This window comes from Abramis brama (genome assembly GCF_963993115.1).
Source record: "Abramis brama genome assembly, chromosome: 4".
Classification (NCBI taxonomy): domain Eukaryota; kingdom Metazoa; phylum Chordata; class Actinopteri; order Cypriniformes; family Leuciscidae; genus Abramis; species Abramis brama.
In genome coordinates this window covers 1,387,484-1,402,512 of record NC_139966.1, presented here as the reverse complement: position 1 = coordinate 1,402,512, position 15,029 = coordinate 1,387,484, and the positions used below count along the sequence as shown (strand labels likewise).

General features: G+C 38.2%; 1 protein-coding gene and 1 long non-coding RNA gene across 2 annotated transcripts in view; one reads left to right on the top strand and one right to left on the bottom strand.

The window, feature by feature from the left end:
* Window positions 1–5,243: 5,243 nt before the first annotated feature.
* LOC311081534 (NACHT, LRR and PYD domains-containing protein 3-like) overlaps window positions 5,244–15,029 on the top strand; it is a 161,951-nt gene continuing 152,165 nt past the window's right edge. Inside the window, exon 1 of the mRNA XM_084112079.1 lies at window positions 5,244–5,351. The gene's annotated coding sequence lies outside the window, so the exon portion shown is untranslated. The remainder of the gene's footprint in view (window positions 5,352–15,029) is intronic.
* Window positions 10,669–13,991, bottom strand: LOC311081585. Its single transcript, XR_014605936.1, has 3 exons — window positions 12,972–13,991; window positions 12,397–12,847; window positions 10,669–12,309 (listed from the first exon to the last, which is right to left on the bottom strand). It is a non-coding gene; the product is annotated as an uncharacterized lncRNA (long non-coding RNA).

Below are 15,029 nucleotides of genomic sequence, written 5' to 3'. Positions count from 1 at the left end.
AGTAAAATTATATTTGTAAAAAAAATATATATATATTGTTCTGTTACAAAATTAAATGTTATTGTCTGGGGTCCAAAAGACCCCGAAGACCACGAGTGTCACTACAAATAAAGACCATCAGAGGAGCTAGACTTACTTGATCATGACCATGAAACAACATGTAATTGTAACATTGTATCAGTACAATATGTAGTTTATAATTAGTTTGTTACAGCAACATCATTTTCAAACTGATCAGAAATGTATGTCATTCCAATTTTATTATACACAGTAGGCTATTTATTGTTGTTATTATTATTTTATGCCATAATCGACCTCTCTCTATTTATCCTATCCTGAATATATTGGAAACTAGAAACTGGAACAGGACTAGGAAATACAGTCAGACACATACAAAACTTCGCAAAGAACAAAGGGAAAACTCAGGCTAAAATCAGGTGCGTTAACAAGATGATAAAACATAGGTGCATGAAATAAAGGAATAATCAGTCCGGGTAAAACATAATGGAAATAATAAACTAGGAAGGAAAAAAAAAAGCGAGCTAAAGTGAGAGTTAGAGTTACTCTAAAGTTAGAGTGCTAAAGCGAGCACTCCAGCTGCAGATTGTCACATGGACGTTCACGAGCACGAGCATTAAAACACATATAAGTCACGCACACAGCATTTACAAACATAAACATCTAGAATTAACATTACATAAATACAATTCTAATATATATTTTTTTAAATATAAAAAATACAATAAAATATATTATTCTTATAAAAAAAAGTCACCACGCAGTATTTACAAACATAAACATCTAGAATTAGAACATTACATAAATACAATTCTTAAAAAAAATTATATTAATATAAAAATGTAGATTTAATCATGAATTTAAAACTCATTTAGAAGTTTATGAATTATGGAATTTTTATAATTTAATGATAATTTATAATAATTTAATGTGCCTGCGCCATTTCTCAACCACAATCGGCCCAGCTACACACAGCCAAAACCTAGCCAGATCTGGCAACCATTACTGGGCCAGAGCTGGCTCACTTCCGGTGAGCTGATGCCAGTACACAGCCGAGTGAGCCGACACTCAGCCGCGATTGGCCCGATTCCGCTGGCTACCTGGGAGGGCACAGAAATATATTACATATTTCTTAATGTTAAAGGCCCCGCGCAGAAGGCCAAGTAACGTTAGAGAGACCGTTCTGCAAAATAAGTGCATCCGATCTTTATATGTACATAACTTAAACCAAACACAAATAAAAGTAAACTCATAATGAACACTATAACCTTGTAACTGGAGTAAATTTGAATCGAATTAAACGCATTTCACAATAACCTCGTGTGTTACAGCGTTCACAAAATGGCGGACAGTCTGCATAGACCTATATTCAACATATTCACAACCCCGAACGTCATTAACGTTACCCGAAATATCTGCGGTATGAACATATACATTTACATTACAGATCTCGTGTGCATATTATCAAGTTGTTGTAACAAAAGTACCTGCAAAATAACAGGACAAATTGATGAAACAGGAGACACCGCGTCACGTCGCACCAAATCCTCAGAGATGTGAGGGGGCGCAGGCGCGCACAGAGTCCTCCTTTCAGTTTTCAAAATTGTCCCGGTTTCTCACAACAAAAGACTATATTCTTACACTAATCCTGTAATGATTTACTTTCAAGTCCCACATCTCCGCATGAATAAAAATAAACTTTTGCTTAATGTACAACACCTTACAAAAATGTATTTCAGACCAAATAAGCAGGCTATCCGTGCTGATAACGGCTAAATGGCTAACGTTAGCTACGTTGTTAGCCAAACCAACCAACTAGCCTCGACATCGACAATATACAGATAGTAATTTAATAGGTAACGCAACACAGACAATGTGAATTAGACATGTAGTGTACACATACCTTTTATTATTTGTTTGCCTCGCTGGATGATCAGTCAGGTTCTCTGCTGTGACGAGCGCTCGGTGTGTGGACTCTGGTGACGATATGATGACGTTCGAAGCACAAACAACCCACGCGCTGGGTCAAACGATATAATGTTGGGTTGATGGATTTTGACTCAACACATGAGTTGCACAAAATAACCCAACTTCCATATAAATAACTCATAATGGGTAAAACATAACCCAGCGGTTGGGTAGATAAAATAACCCAGCATTTTTTAGAGAATCACTACAAAGTATACAGAGGTTTCTCTTGTGATAGCCATGCTGTGAATAAAGGCTTTTAACTTTTTGGCCCAAAAAAAGGACCTTGGATTCCTTTCCATAGTATATGTCTGAAACCCAACCAAAGAGCAGCTTCTGGGATTATTTCACTGGATCCTTCCAGCAAGTAGCATTCCTAGATGCTTTCTTTGATCTGCTAATGAACTGATCAATATTAAAGATACAGAAGTGATTCAGTTAAAAGCAGTGAGTGATATTCTGTTGTTGTTGTTGTTTTGGATTAACATTAGCTAATAAGTCTTTAATAAGACTCCCTTTAAGAATGAATATGAACACCGCTCTAATATACTGTTACACATCTGATAACAGACTGTGTTTATGTGAATACTCCACACAATGTGCATTTTGACAACTATGTGTGTATTTGACCATTCAAGTGCAGTAATAAGCTGTGTAAGAGAACTGAAGTCGGGATCACATGCATCTGAAAGGCAGCATCTGTTCTCGTGCCGCGGTTCATCTGTAATCTCCTAAAGAGGCTTCAGTGCCTTGTTTACTGACTCGAGGACCTCAATGTCCCGCAGATGTCGTGTTCTCTGAGAGAATTGGTGACAGATCCCTCTGCTGTTCCAGTGTCCTTCCCATCATTTGCTGTTTAGTGCCTCATCGTGTTGAACACTCTGTGATCAGATCATGTTCTGACAGGTTAAGTTCTCTCTGTTGTTTTCTCCAACTATGGGAGAAACGTCCCTCCAGCCGTTTGCACATTCCTACAGCATGACTGATGCGTGCGTCCCCTTTAACAGCATCTTCTGGATAAAGAGGAGGTTGTCTCGCAGCTCAATGAGAAATTGAATGGTAATATTGCTGATATTTGATGATATGTTTTGAACTTAAGCTGTTTCTTAGTTTGTTAAACATACTTTGTGTTGTGGGATTATAAAAATGTATTTGTAAATGATTGTGACTGTCGATTGTATGAGCGTGGCTTATTTACTCTCCGTTTGCCAACAGGTGCTATTAAATGCAGAGAAAGCCACAAAATACATGTTTACAACCTATATAACCATTTATGCAGCAAATAAATACAGTGCTGAACACCAAGAGGGTTAAAGTGTCTCAATAACCGCTCTATCGACGTCTGTACACTTTCTTTTATTTCCTTTTCTATTTGTGGCCAGTTGAATGTTTATTTGTATGTTTTTCCTCTCTCAATCCCCATGTGTGCAAAATGTTTGGCATCTCTCAGTTCCAACATGACACCATCGTAAGTATGCTCGTACATTTAGGGAAAGCAGTGTGGGAAATATAGGACACAGAGGGAATGTTGTACCGTTTGTCTATAGTATTCATCAGGAGCACTAAACCTGGTTTCCCGACTGTGGCGATCGGAAGCAGACACTTTGCCAGATAGCGCGTTATGGCCTCTTATCTCTCTAAGATGAATCTGAAACAACACAGAACTTCAAATTATAATTCTCAAATAAGGAAGTCCACCTAAGATCATCTCAATGTTTTTTTAAGAAGAGCAAAAGCAAAGAATGGTAAGTGAGAGGTCTGATCAAAGAAATGAGGGATTAAAATTGTATGAATAAAATAGTGCAAGGTGTGTGTTCATTTGGATTTGTCATGTTCTGTGTACAAATATATTAGCCTAATTGAGTATTAGCTTTAACACATGTGCTGTATGCTCACACGTGCTGATCTGTGTAACTGCGCCATTTTAGGTCCATGCTCTTCTCTTTCTGTATTTCATTTATACATAAATATGTAAAATGATGGTTACTTAAGTTCAAAGTTTCTCTGTATTAGTGTGAATTGATGAGAAATGAGAACAAAGACAGTGTTTTATATTTTACTTCTTTAATGTATGGTTTATTTTGAGTTTTACACATCTATTCACAGTAACACTTTACTTTAGGGTTCAATTCTCACTTTTAACTAGTTAGCAAGCATATTACTAGCAGTTTGGCTGTTTATTAAAACTTATAAAGCACATATTAATGCCTTATTCTGCATGATCATATTCTACATCCCTTAATCCTACCTCATACCTAAATTTAGATGATACAACAACTACCTTATTAAACAACTAATAATACACAGTAAATTAGGAGTCTGTTGAGGCAAAAGTCACAGTTAATAGTGAATATGTGTCCCCCATACTAAAGTGTTACTGTCACGTCTCTGGTTGCACAAAGCACACGTATGATGAGGAAGACGAAGATAAATCCAAATAGTATTTAATAAATACACAGTATGATGCGAACAGAGAAATTTAGCATTCACAACCAAAGCATAGCCACAAACAATACCCGACAACTAAGGAGTGAAAGGCATGAAGATGATGAGGTGTGCACAGCTGAACAGAATGACAGGTCTCTTTTGCTGTAGTCGTGATCTTATATTGCGTCATGTTTATCAAAACAAAACTGATAAAGAAAGGTAGACCCCACTACATTGGTATTTAAATAGTATAGGCTAATGTTGAACTTTATTCTTGTACAAACAGACGCTGTATTAAGCAGTACATAAAGTATTAAATGGAAACGTATCTGAAACATCTGTGTATTTGACAAATATTGCATTCATTTCACTTCAGCTGTGGTAAAGTATGCAAACACTACGGGAAGCAGAAAGTGTCCGACTTCACGTCTCAGTTTTCAGCTCTTCCCTGCCTGCACAACTCTCTCCGATCGGTTTCATCCAGACGCAGCCGATGTCCAACACACCTCATAATGCCCATGTGTGTGTGTGTGACAGTTACCCTATTTACCTCTCCTAACTATATATATCAGTGCTGTCTGTCTATTTACCTGTCTGTCTGTCTCTGAACTATATACAGTATTTCAGTGCTGCCTGTCTTTGCAGTGTTGTTTGTCTCTTTTTACCTGTAATTTCAGATATGTCATGTGGGTCTTTTGACAACAGACAGTGATTCTCTACAAAGTTTCACTCTCATGTCACGTGTCCTTTTGAAAAACTGGCTCTATTAGTTTTCTGGGAAAGCAGCAGGTTATAACAGGTTTAAGTTCTGAAGAAAACTTCCCCCACACAGTCCTTTATGAAAACACAGAACTGAAAGGAGTTTCAAAGCAACTTCTGCTCAAGACAGTTCAAGTTCAGTGGAGGAACAAGACACATCTTCACCGTCATTATTCATGGTTAGTAAATTCTACTTCATAAAATACTGACATATATAGATTTAACAGTGTCATGAATCCATTCACATTGATCTAAACTGATCAAACAGCATTGACACATTGTGTATAACATTTTGATTGTTAACAAAACTCAAAGCAATTATTTGATCTTTTAAAGGTGCATTGTGTAATATTTAGGAGGATCTGTTGACAGAAATGCAATATCATATACATAACTATGTATTCAGTGGTGTATAAAAGACCTTACTTAATGAACCGTTGTGTTTTATTACCTTAGAATGAGCCATTTCTATCTACATACACCGTGGGTTCCTCTTACATTGAAATGTGCCGACATGTTTCTACAGTAGCCCTAAACTAATATCTTAACCGGCTGCTCTCTGCTGTCTCAGACGACATATTTTCCTGTCAGCCACCGTAACTTCTGTTGGTTGTAATTCACAACCTCACCACTAGATGCTGATAAAAATCACACACTGCACCTTTAAAGTAATTTTAGCAGATTTAAAGGGTTAGTTCACCCAAAAATGTAAATTCTGTCAGTAATTCCTCACCCTCATGTTGTTCTAAAATAAACATGATGCGAGTTCTGCCTTCTCTCTGTCAGTGAAGTCGTTCATTCTGAAACACGTCCGAAAATGAACTGTAACTCAGCGAATACTCAGTTACACAGGCACGAGAGATATGTCTTTTTAAAGCTTGAATTCTCTTCTTTTAAATGAAGTAATTTATATAAAAACAAACATTCTCTGTTTATGTAATCTGTATATAAATAGAGAGATGTCAGTTGTTCTCAGTTCAGCTCATTAAGTGTGTTGTGGCGAATTCATAGTTCTTTTTGGTTCAGGTCTCAAAGTAGTTTCTCAGAGTCGAGGTTCCAGGTCAGAAGAATTAACTTTATTGACAAGCAACAAAGTGAGAAGCCGGCTGGCCATCCGGACATCTAAAGTTACAATGGCCAGTGTTCATGTCTTATACTTTTTCTTATCGCTAGGTGCCCAATGGGCACCCTCAAATCTATCTCTTCCCCTCTGTCACGCCTGGTGACCTTGGCACAGTTAGACATGTCTTCCCTATTGGTCAAATCTCACACAATGGTGCTCTGTTTCATACAGTATTTTTGACACTTTGCATTGCTGATGCAAGCTGGTTATTTTCCATTCTCTCATCCTTTCTCAGACCCATTTTGTCATGCTTGTCATTTTCATTACATCATACTTAGACATGAATCAAGGAAAATTCTCCAACATATCCCCCCTTTGGGACTAATCCTAGTCCCACCTTCATTTCTGTCCCAGAATGTATCTTCATGATCAGGCCTCTCTCCATTATCTTTCAATCATGGCCAATATGGACCATCCATCTCTCTTATCAATAAGCCCACTCACGAAGGTACACCCTGGAGGAATAGTGAGACCAAACATCTCCGCCCCCACTTGACTAGGGTGGAGTAAAAGATCCCACCTTCCTTTTCTATCATCAATCTTGAAGGGATAGATTACTTCAAACATTTGATTTTTCAGCATGATCAACATATCTCAGTGTATAGACTTAAATTTAAGATTGGTTTCAGCATAATCAACATATCTCAGTGTACAGACTTGAAGTTACGATTGTCCCACGGTGCCAGAGGAACTGCACAGGCGCTTCCGGTGGCCTGGAGTTCTATCTGGGTTGCTCCATCGTTGCCAGATGTGCCCTGGGCACTATCTGGTGTTGGAGCAGACAGCGGGCTTTTAAACCACCAGTTGAGTCTGCCCTTGCTGGTCCGGCAATTGGTGACTGCGCTTGTAATTAATTTCTCTGTTTACCCCATGGAAACATCTACCAGTAGTCTGATGCACGAACTTTACTTTTGATTATAAAAGCTTTAAAATATTAAAAGAACTCTGTTATAAGAGTAAAATGATTAGTAAGTGATAAAAATAGTAAAAAACATTCTTATCTTTTCCCTTTATATCTGGTTGCATTACCTCGTACCACGGGCAATGACCTGCTTCAAACCTTGTATCGTCCCCTCTCATTCACATATTCATGTTTGTGACTGTTAGTGTGATTATATGTAAAAATATTATAAGTGTAAAAAAGAAAACACTCAGGAAGGGGTCCTTTATAAAAAATCAAAGAAACAATTAAAAGCCCTCTAACTAACTCCCTACTCTATTCATGTTCTAATGATCTGTCTAATTTTACCCCAAAAATAAAATACACAGTGTTACTACCTCCCTCTCTATCAAAAACAGAATCAAACTGTCAGAAATCAAAAGTAACAAGGTACCCCATTCCTTACTCCTTCACCAGAACTCCTTACAGGAAGTCATCTAGCTCGTCCAGTCCTGGCCCAATTTGGTGCACTCTTGTGTTTGTGCACCCGATGTCAACTCCAGATGGTTTGACTGACACATTAATCATCTGTTTGGCGGCCACGTTGGCTAGCATGGATCTTAGAAAAGGCACAACACAGCAGAAAAGAAAACACAAAACACAAAAGAAAAATGACAACAGCCACAGATATTATTATTCCCACCTTAATGAACCATTCTTTCCAAGACCCAAATATAGAGTCAAACCAGTATCCACCGTGTCTGTCTCTCCCCGCATTTTCAGCAACTTCTTGTCTCAGATCCTTCAGCTTCTTCATGGCCCTAGTAAAAACTCCATCAGAGGCTGTATTATTCGGAATAAAGGTGCAACAGTCAATTCCAAACATCACACATACCCCTCCTTTTTCTGCCAGTAGCCAATTCAGAGCTTGTCTGTTTTGCCATGTCATTTTGCTGGTGTATTTTAGCTAATGGCCTAAGGCATCCATTGCTTAGTCTTAATTGTTCTGTTGATTGTCAGAGCTAATCTGAGATGGTATGCCAAATCTTGGGATGACTTCTTTGGTTAAATTTTTTATCAGTTTCTGCTCCTTGGTCTGATGAGGGTTCTGCTTCGACCCATCTGCTAAATCTATGAAAACTGTATCTGTATCTTTTTCCTCTTACTGATTTTATCATGTCCACATAATCCATCACTAGATGTTTGAAGGGTCCTCCTGGAACTGAGATAGAGCCTATTGGAGTTGCTGTTCCTTTTCTGACATTATTTTGTGAATCTTTGTCTTTTTTATTTTTCTAATTTTATTTTTCTAATAATCTCCCCCCTTGCGCAATGGTCAAAACCATGCGCATCTTAAATTAAAATAGTAAAAAGGGTTGCTAGTGTAATTATTTTTCTTTTAATACCTCATTTGTCCAATAGTCTGAAGTTGAGGGTTTTGCTTATGCCTTCTTGACTAATGATATAGACTTAATTTTATATTCAATTATCTATTCTAAATTTCAAGGTGCGCATTGTAAATTGGTAACACAACTCTGATGACAAAAGCTACTGAATGTAGGCAATGTGTCATTCCCCATGACAGTGTCTAAATGTTTAGAATAACACAGCAGGTCGATATCAGTTGCCATTTGATTGTGTTAAAACACTGCTGTCATAAACCCCAAATTTTTCAATATCTAATAGATAAAAATTTCTGGTAGGTCTGGACATGCTGTCGTTTGAAAGAACCATTATCAATTTCTCTTATCTGATTTGTCATTCATCTGTTAATTAAATTTCTCTTCAAAATATTTTCCTCTGTTGCTTATGAGATGTTCTTTTAAATGACTGGAGATGTTAGCATAATCTCGAATTCATGACCAACAATATTAACACCATGCAATCCCTGGTAATGACAGCATTTTTGATATCACGTGTTTGTAATTTGTGTAGTTACTATTTTTATTTCTAAACCTAAAAAAAAATCAACTATTGACCAAGATGGAGTGACCAGCACCATAGCTTTATCATCCATATTTTTTGTTGTTGAACATATTATGTCCTCTTTTTTCCTGATATAGAGCTCAGTATCACTCAATCTTATCATCTCTGTCTTGAAGGCAGAGCCCAAAAGCTCTCTGTTCAGTGGACAACATCATCAATTATCTAATTATGCATTTACCCCTAGTTTGTTAATGCAGTAGTCCCTCACTATGCTAAGTCCAGTGTCAGTTGTAGTTAGTTATTGAGTCATGCAAACACTTCCCCTCCCATTTTTTTAATGCTTACAGCTGGACTAATGTCTATTTGAAAGAAAGCAAATAGAGAGTGTCAGCTTCACAGAATATAGAGACTGCTGTTGGACCAGTGAATAATCAAAATACAATTAATATGGCCAATCAATAAAATTTGAAGCGGTCTCTGTAGTGATCATTTGAAAACCCATCACCTGTGCACACTCAGTAAAGGATGAAGCCCTTCTGCTTGGACCAGCGATCAGTTGAACTGGTTGAGCTGCTGTCTGAGTGTTTCCCTCCTCATCTGATGCATTTGATCTCTGTTGATCTGTCAGTCTTTGTTGGCATTCAAGGGTCTGGTGTCATCTGGTCTGGTGTCTGGTGTTTGGACATAGTGGTTTGACTCTGGATGCTGTTGTCTCTCTGCCTCTCCTCAGTCTGGCTTTTGGCCAAGCCACGGAGGAGGCAATTTTGCATGATGGCAGGATGTTTTTTTGGTTGTTTCTGCATCAACACAGTCTTTGTCCATACCAGCACCTCAGAAGTTTCAGCTTCCTCTTTCAGGGTGGATGAAGGCCCACCAACCAATCGCCTCTTCTTTTCTCTGCAGCCGTGTCCTTATGTTTCTTGGTCTCACTTGTTGCACAGTCCAGTTGCTGTTGTTTATGTTGAGGCAGCCGTCCCAAAAGCTGTCTGGTGTCATCTGGAAATTGAACACTCAGAGATCCGCATGAATCAAATTCATCCTTTAAAAATTCTTCAACCATCTCTTTCAATTGTCCCTAAATTTCAGAAGTATCATCTGGTTGATAACAGCAGTTTCCCCATGCAATATTAATAAAGCAAGTTCTTCTTTGCAGAATGCAGAAAATAGCAGCCTTTCAGTCTGTCTGAGTTGCCTTATTTTCAGTCACATATATAGTATTTTCATCATTCGTTATATCGATCCCTACTCTCTCAAGCATTTTAGGATTAAATCAATGAGTCTCATTACTGTGAAATGTGTATAATACAGTATGGCTGTTAAAAATGTCTGTTTAGCTTGGTCACCCAATCCTGCTCATTCAACACAATGCACAAGTTATTTTAAGTAACACAATCCAAAGATCTCAATTTCTGCAATGGATCAAATTTAAAACTGTCTCCCAGGGACAACAAGATTCAAACATCATAGGCTACGTCTTTATATAACAGGTCAGTCATACCCACATCTAGCATGTCTCTCTCTATATAAATATTTTATCTCTAAATGTCAGATATTTCTATAACCCTTTTTATCAATTATTTGATTTTCCTCTCGGAACTACACAAACCACTTATACTAAATAGAAAACTCCAGTGTTTTTGATGGCCACCAGTTTGCGCAATCCTCCATATCAATCCCTGTTAGACCTGCTTATTAATTTAATTCCCCCATAGACCGGTCAACTAACATTTAAGCAATTTTCATATTTTCTTTCAGGTTAATTTCTTATCAATTATTTTTATTGGTGTTTTCCTGGTATTTGTGCAATTAGTCTACTTTTAATTCTGACTGGATTAGCAGATTTCACCAATCTTACTTGATCTCTTAGTAAACTGTTTTGAATACCTTTTTATTTATTTATTTTTTACTAATGTTTCAGTGTTTCTGCACATAGCCACATCTAATGTTCCCTCAGCTGGTCATTTTGTTTTTAGGCTTCTTTCTCCATTTTTGGAGGGTTGTCCTATAGTATCTCTGCAAATTTAATATTTTGATCTTGGTATCTCTACAGGTGTTGATGCTATTATAATCTTAATTATTATCAGTGTGTTTCACTCCTTTTTAGTATTCCTTACTAACCCCAGCTTGCATCTATTCTTAACTAGTTTTCAGCAAGATGGTCAGACATTTCTTAAGATATCTGATTAGTCTTTCTCAGGTATTTATGACTGGTATGGTCGGTGTTGCTCCTCAACACTACCACTCCCACCAGTTTTTCCAGTGTCCAATTATCTACCTGTGCTAGTCTGATTTCCCCTCCCTGTCCGACTTTAACAATTGTGTCATTTTCCCATTTTTCTGGCCTTGAGCTCACTACCATATACATGTTCCTCAAAATCATGGCTCCTCCAAAACCCTCAGGCCAAGTGTACCAGGCATTTCTTTTCAGGTATGGGATGTACAATGGATTTAGCTTTATTTCTGATTTTGTCAGCAATGAATCCAAAAGGGTAGTTATGGAAAGGTCAAATCTGTTCAAGTGTGGTCTCTGAGCTTCAAGAGTTATCTGTTTTTATCACATCACGTCAATCCCCTAAGAGCCACTCTGGTTCAACCTGGTTCAAGTTTGTTATTCTTGTCAATTTTTTCAAAAGCTCATCCTTCCCTTGGTCTGTTAACTCCTATCTCTGAGTTTATCTATTCTAACCAGAAGTGATTCTTAATACCTTTGGTTAGTTTTTAATGCCTCTTGAAAATCATTCTTCTTTCCGCAATCTAGCCTCGTAATTATCTCTCACTCTAGACCACATGTGTACTTTTCTTCAGGTGTCAAAAGGTGAAAAAACTCTTGTCACTTTTCTCTCTCCTTATTTCTTTATCTCAATGCAAACGCTTTCAGTCTGCTATAATGTAGGCCTACACTCATACATACAGCCGCGCACAGAGCCACTCACACACACGCAGTGCCACTCTGACACACGTACACTCATACACCCGGGATTTCATACACACTTGTCACACAGCCGTGCATAGAGTCACTCACACCCACGCAGAGTCGCTCTGAAGCACACACACTCAGTCACACACACACACACAGAGCTGCCCTCACACGCAAAACCACTCTCACACCCACTTCAAAGCCTCACACACTTATTTCCCTATTTTTCTTGTAACAAATGAAAAGACAAAGTCAATCAATCAAACTTTTGACAATATGGGCTGTGTTTCCCTATTCGGATCACATCGATTACAGTTCGGAGAATGGCCAAACAGCCGACAAAGCCAATTTCGTGGAATATTCTTTGTTCCTTGATACCTTGTTTTTTTTCATTTTCCTCTCATCAATTTCTGTTTTATCATCCATTCAACATTTAATAACACTAATTCAATAAATTAAATTTTATTTTATGTGCCTTTGTCTGTCTCAGCTTTCTCACTCCCTTTTTTTCTCACTGAGCGGTGCCAAGGTTTTATACTTTATAACAATTTCGGGACAGTGGCTCAAATGTAATTTCATGCAGAGCACAGAGCTCAGTTAAAAACACTTTGTCTCTGCGTCTCCGTCCTTTCTATCAATTCTGCTCAAACACGGCTATATAATTTTCTAACTTCTAATTTCTAGCACTTTGGGTTTTTAGAAAAAAAACAAATTATATTTTATTGTATATATCATTATTATTATCAATGCTAATTTTCTCCAAAACGATTTCTCTCCTCCTATTTAAGACGAAAAATCACTTAGATAAACAAACAAAAAACAGATCAGACTACAGATTTTTCTCCTTCTACTTAAGATGAAAATCACTTTAGACAAACTTTGACAAAAACAGATCAGACTATAGATTTCTCTCCTCCTATTTTAAGACGAGAAATCACTTTAGACAACTAAACAAAAACAGATCAAACTAACAGATCACGTGCTTATCATTTCAAACGCACTTTTCACGTAGGGCGTTGCACGCACACTTACAAACATATAAGACAGACAAATCACGTGCCTCTCACGTGCAACGCGTCTACTGCGTTGAGGGTACGCGCCTCTCACGTACACAAATAACGTGCCTCTCACGTTATAACGCACCTTTCCTGCGTTTTAGGGACAATACAACATATAATCTTGCAAACGCACTTTTCACATAAAATACCGTGACGCACACGTGTACAATGCACCTCATGCGAATGGAATACGCATCTCCTGCGTATGGACAGACAAACAGATACTGCATGCACTTTTTTCTCAAAACCTGGAACCTACCCTCCTTTTTCCTCCCTTCTTTTATTAGTTTTAGATTCTTTTTGGTGGGGTCTTTTGTTTAAGGCAGTCACCAACCAGGCGCTAGCTTACCAGGGGCAGCACAAAACAAATATAAGCAAAATTTGCTTACCTTATTTTTTGGTGCACCTTTGTTTTGTGAGGCCTCTGCCAGCACGCCCACCGTGGTCACTCCTCGACCCCTTGTCCCTCCTGGCTCGGCTCGCCAATTATGTTGTGGCGAATTCATAGTTCTTTTTGGTTCAGGTCTCAAAGTAGTTTCTCAGAGTCGAGGTTCCAGGTCAGAAGAATTAACTTTATTGACAAGCAACAAAGTGAGAAGCCGGCTGGCCATCCGGACATCTAAAGTTACAATGGCCAGTGTTCATGTCTTATACTTTTTCTTATCGCTAGGTGCCCAATGGGCACCCTCAAATCTATCTCTTCCCCTCTGTCACGCCTGGTGACCTTGGCACAGTTAGACATGTCTTCCCTATTGGTCAAATCTCACACAATGGTGCTCTGTTTCATACAGTATTTTTGACACTTTGCATTGCTGATGCAAGCTGGTTATTTTCCATTCTCTCATCCTTTCTCAGACCCATTTTGTCATGCTTGTCATTTTCATTACATCATACTTAGACATGAATCAAGGAAAATTCTCCAACAAGTGCTAAAGTGAACATGCCCAAGGAGAGCAAGCACTATTCAAACGCAAATGACCTGAGGCAATCCATGCAAGATAAATCCAAATAGTATTTAATAAATCCACAATATGATCCAAACAGAGAGATAAGAATCCACAACCAAAGCGTAGCTACAAACAATACCCGACAACTAAGGAGTGAAAGGCATGAACTTAACCCTCTGGGTCCTAAGGGCATTTTGGGGCCCTGAAGAAGATTTGGCATGCCCTGACATTTGTGCTTTTTTCAGTTGCTTAAAAACATATTAATGGCTAAAGTCTGATTACACTGTATTCAGCACAAACAGGGCTACAGTAATATGTGAGCAACATGTACATAAAACTTCACATTTTACTACGACGCCCCCCTCAGATCACCATGAATTTTATAGGTATTTTAATGATAAAATATGCTATTTAAAATTCACATTTGCCAATTGCATTTTCTTCCTAGAGTGAATATTAAGCTAAAATAGCAATATTTTAGTTAAGGACAGTCTGTTAAACAAAGTCAAATTTTGATTGGTCGTTTGATATAGCGTGCTCCCCCACCCCAACATTACCTATGTTAAATTTCTTGCTCTACGGAAAGCACACACAAAGGCTACGGACTGTAGTACGGACTTTCCATAATTTTAAGGGTGCATATTGCACCATCCCGTTTCCCCATGTTCAGAACGGCCCTGCAACACCTGCTGCTACTTCCTCTGGCTCATCTGGATCCAAATAAGCAGTGTGGACACTGACAATGCAGGAACACTTACGCCACGGCAAAAACATGCGGTTTTGTGTGTATCTTTAAATACAAATGAGCTGTTGCTCCTTGCCAAAAGCTGGATAACTGCTGGTGGTTGAGGAGAGATTCCCTGATATGATTGTAAAGCGCTTTGGGTGTACAGTGGTACATATGAAAGCACTATATAAATGCCTCATTCATTCATTCATTCATTCATTCATAACTGTAAAGGGAGGTGGCATGCTTATGAATGCACGCTTGCTTTTCACCTTGGCT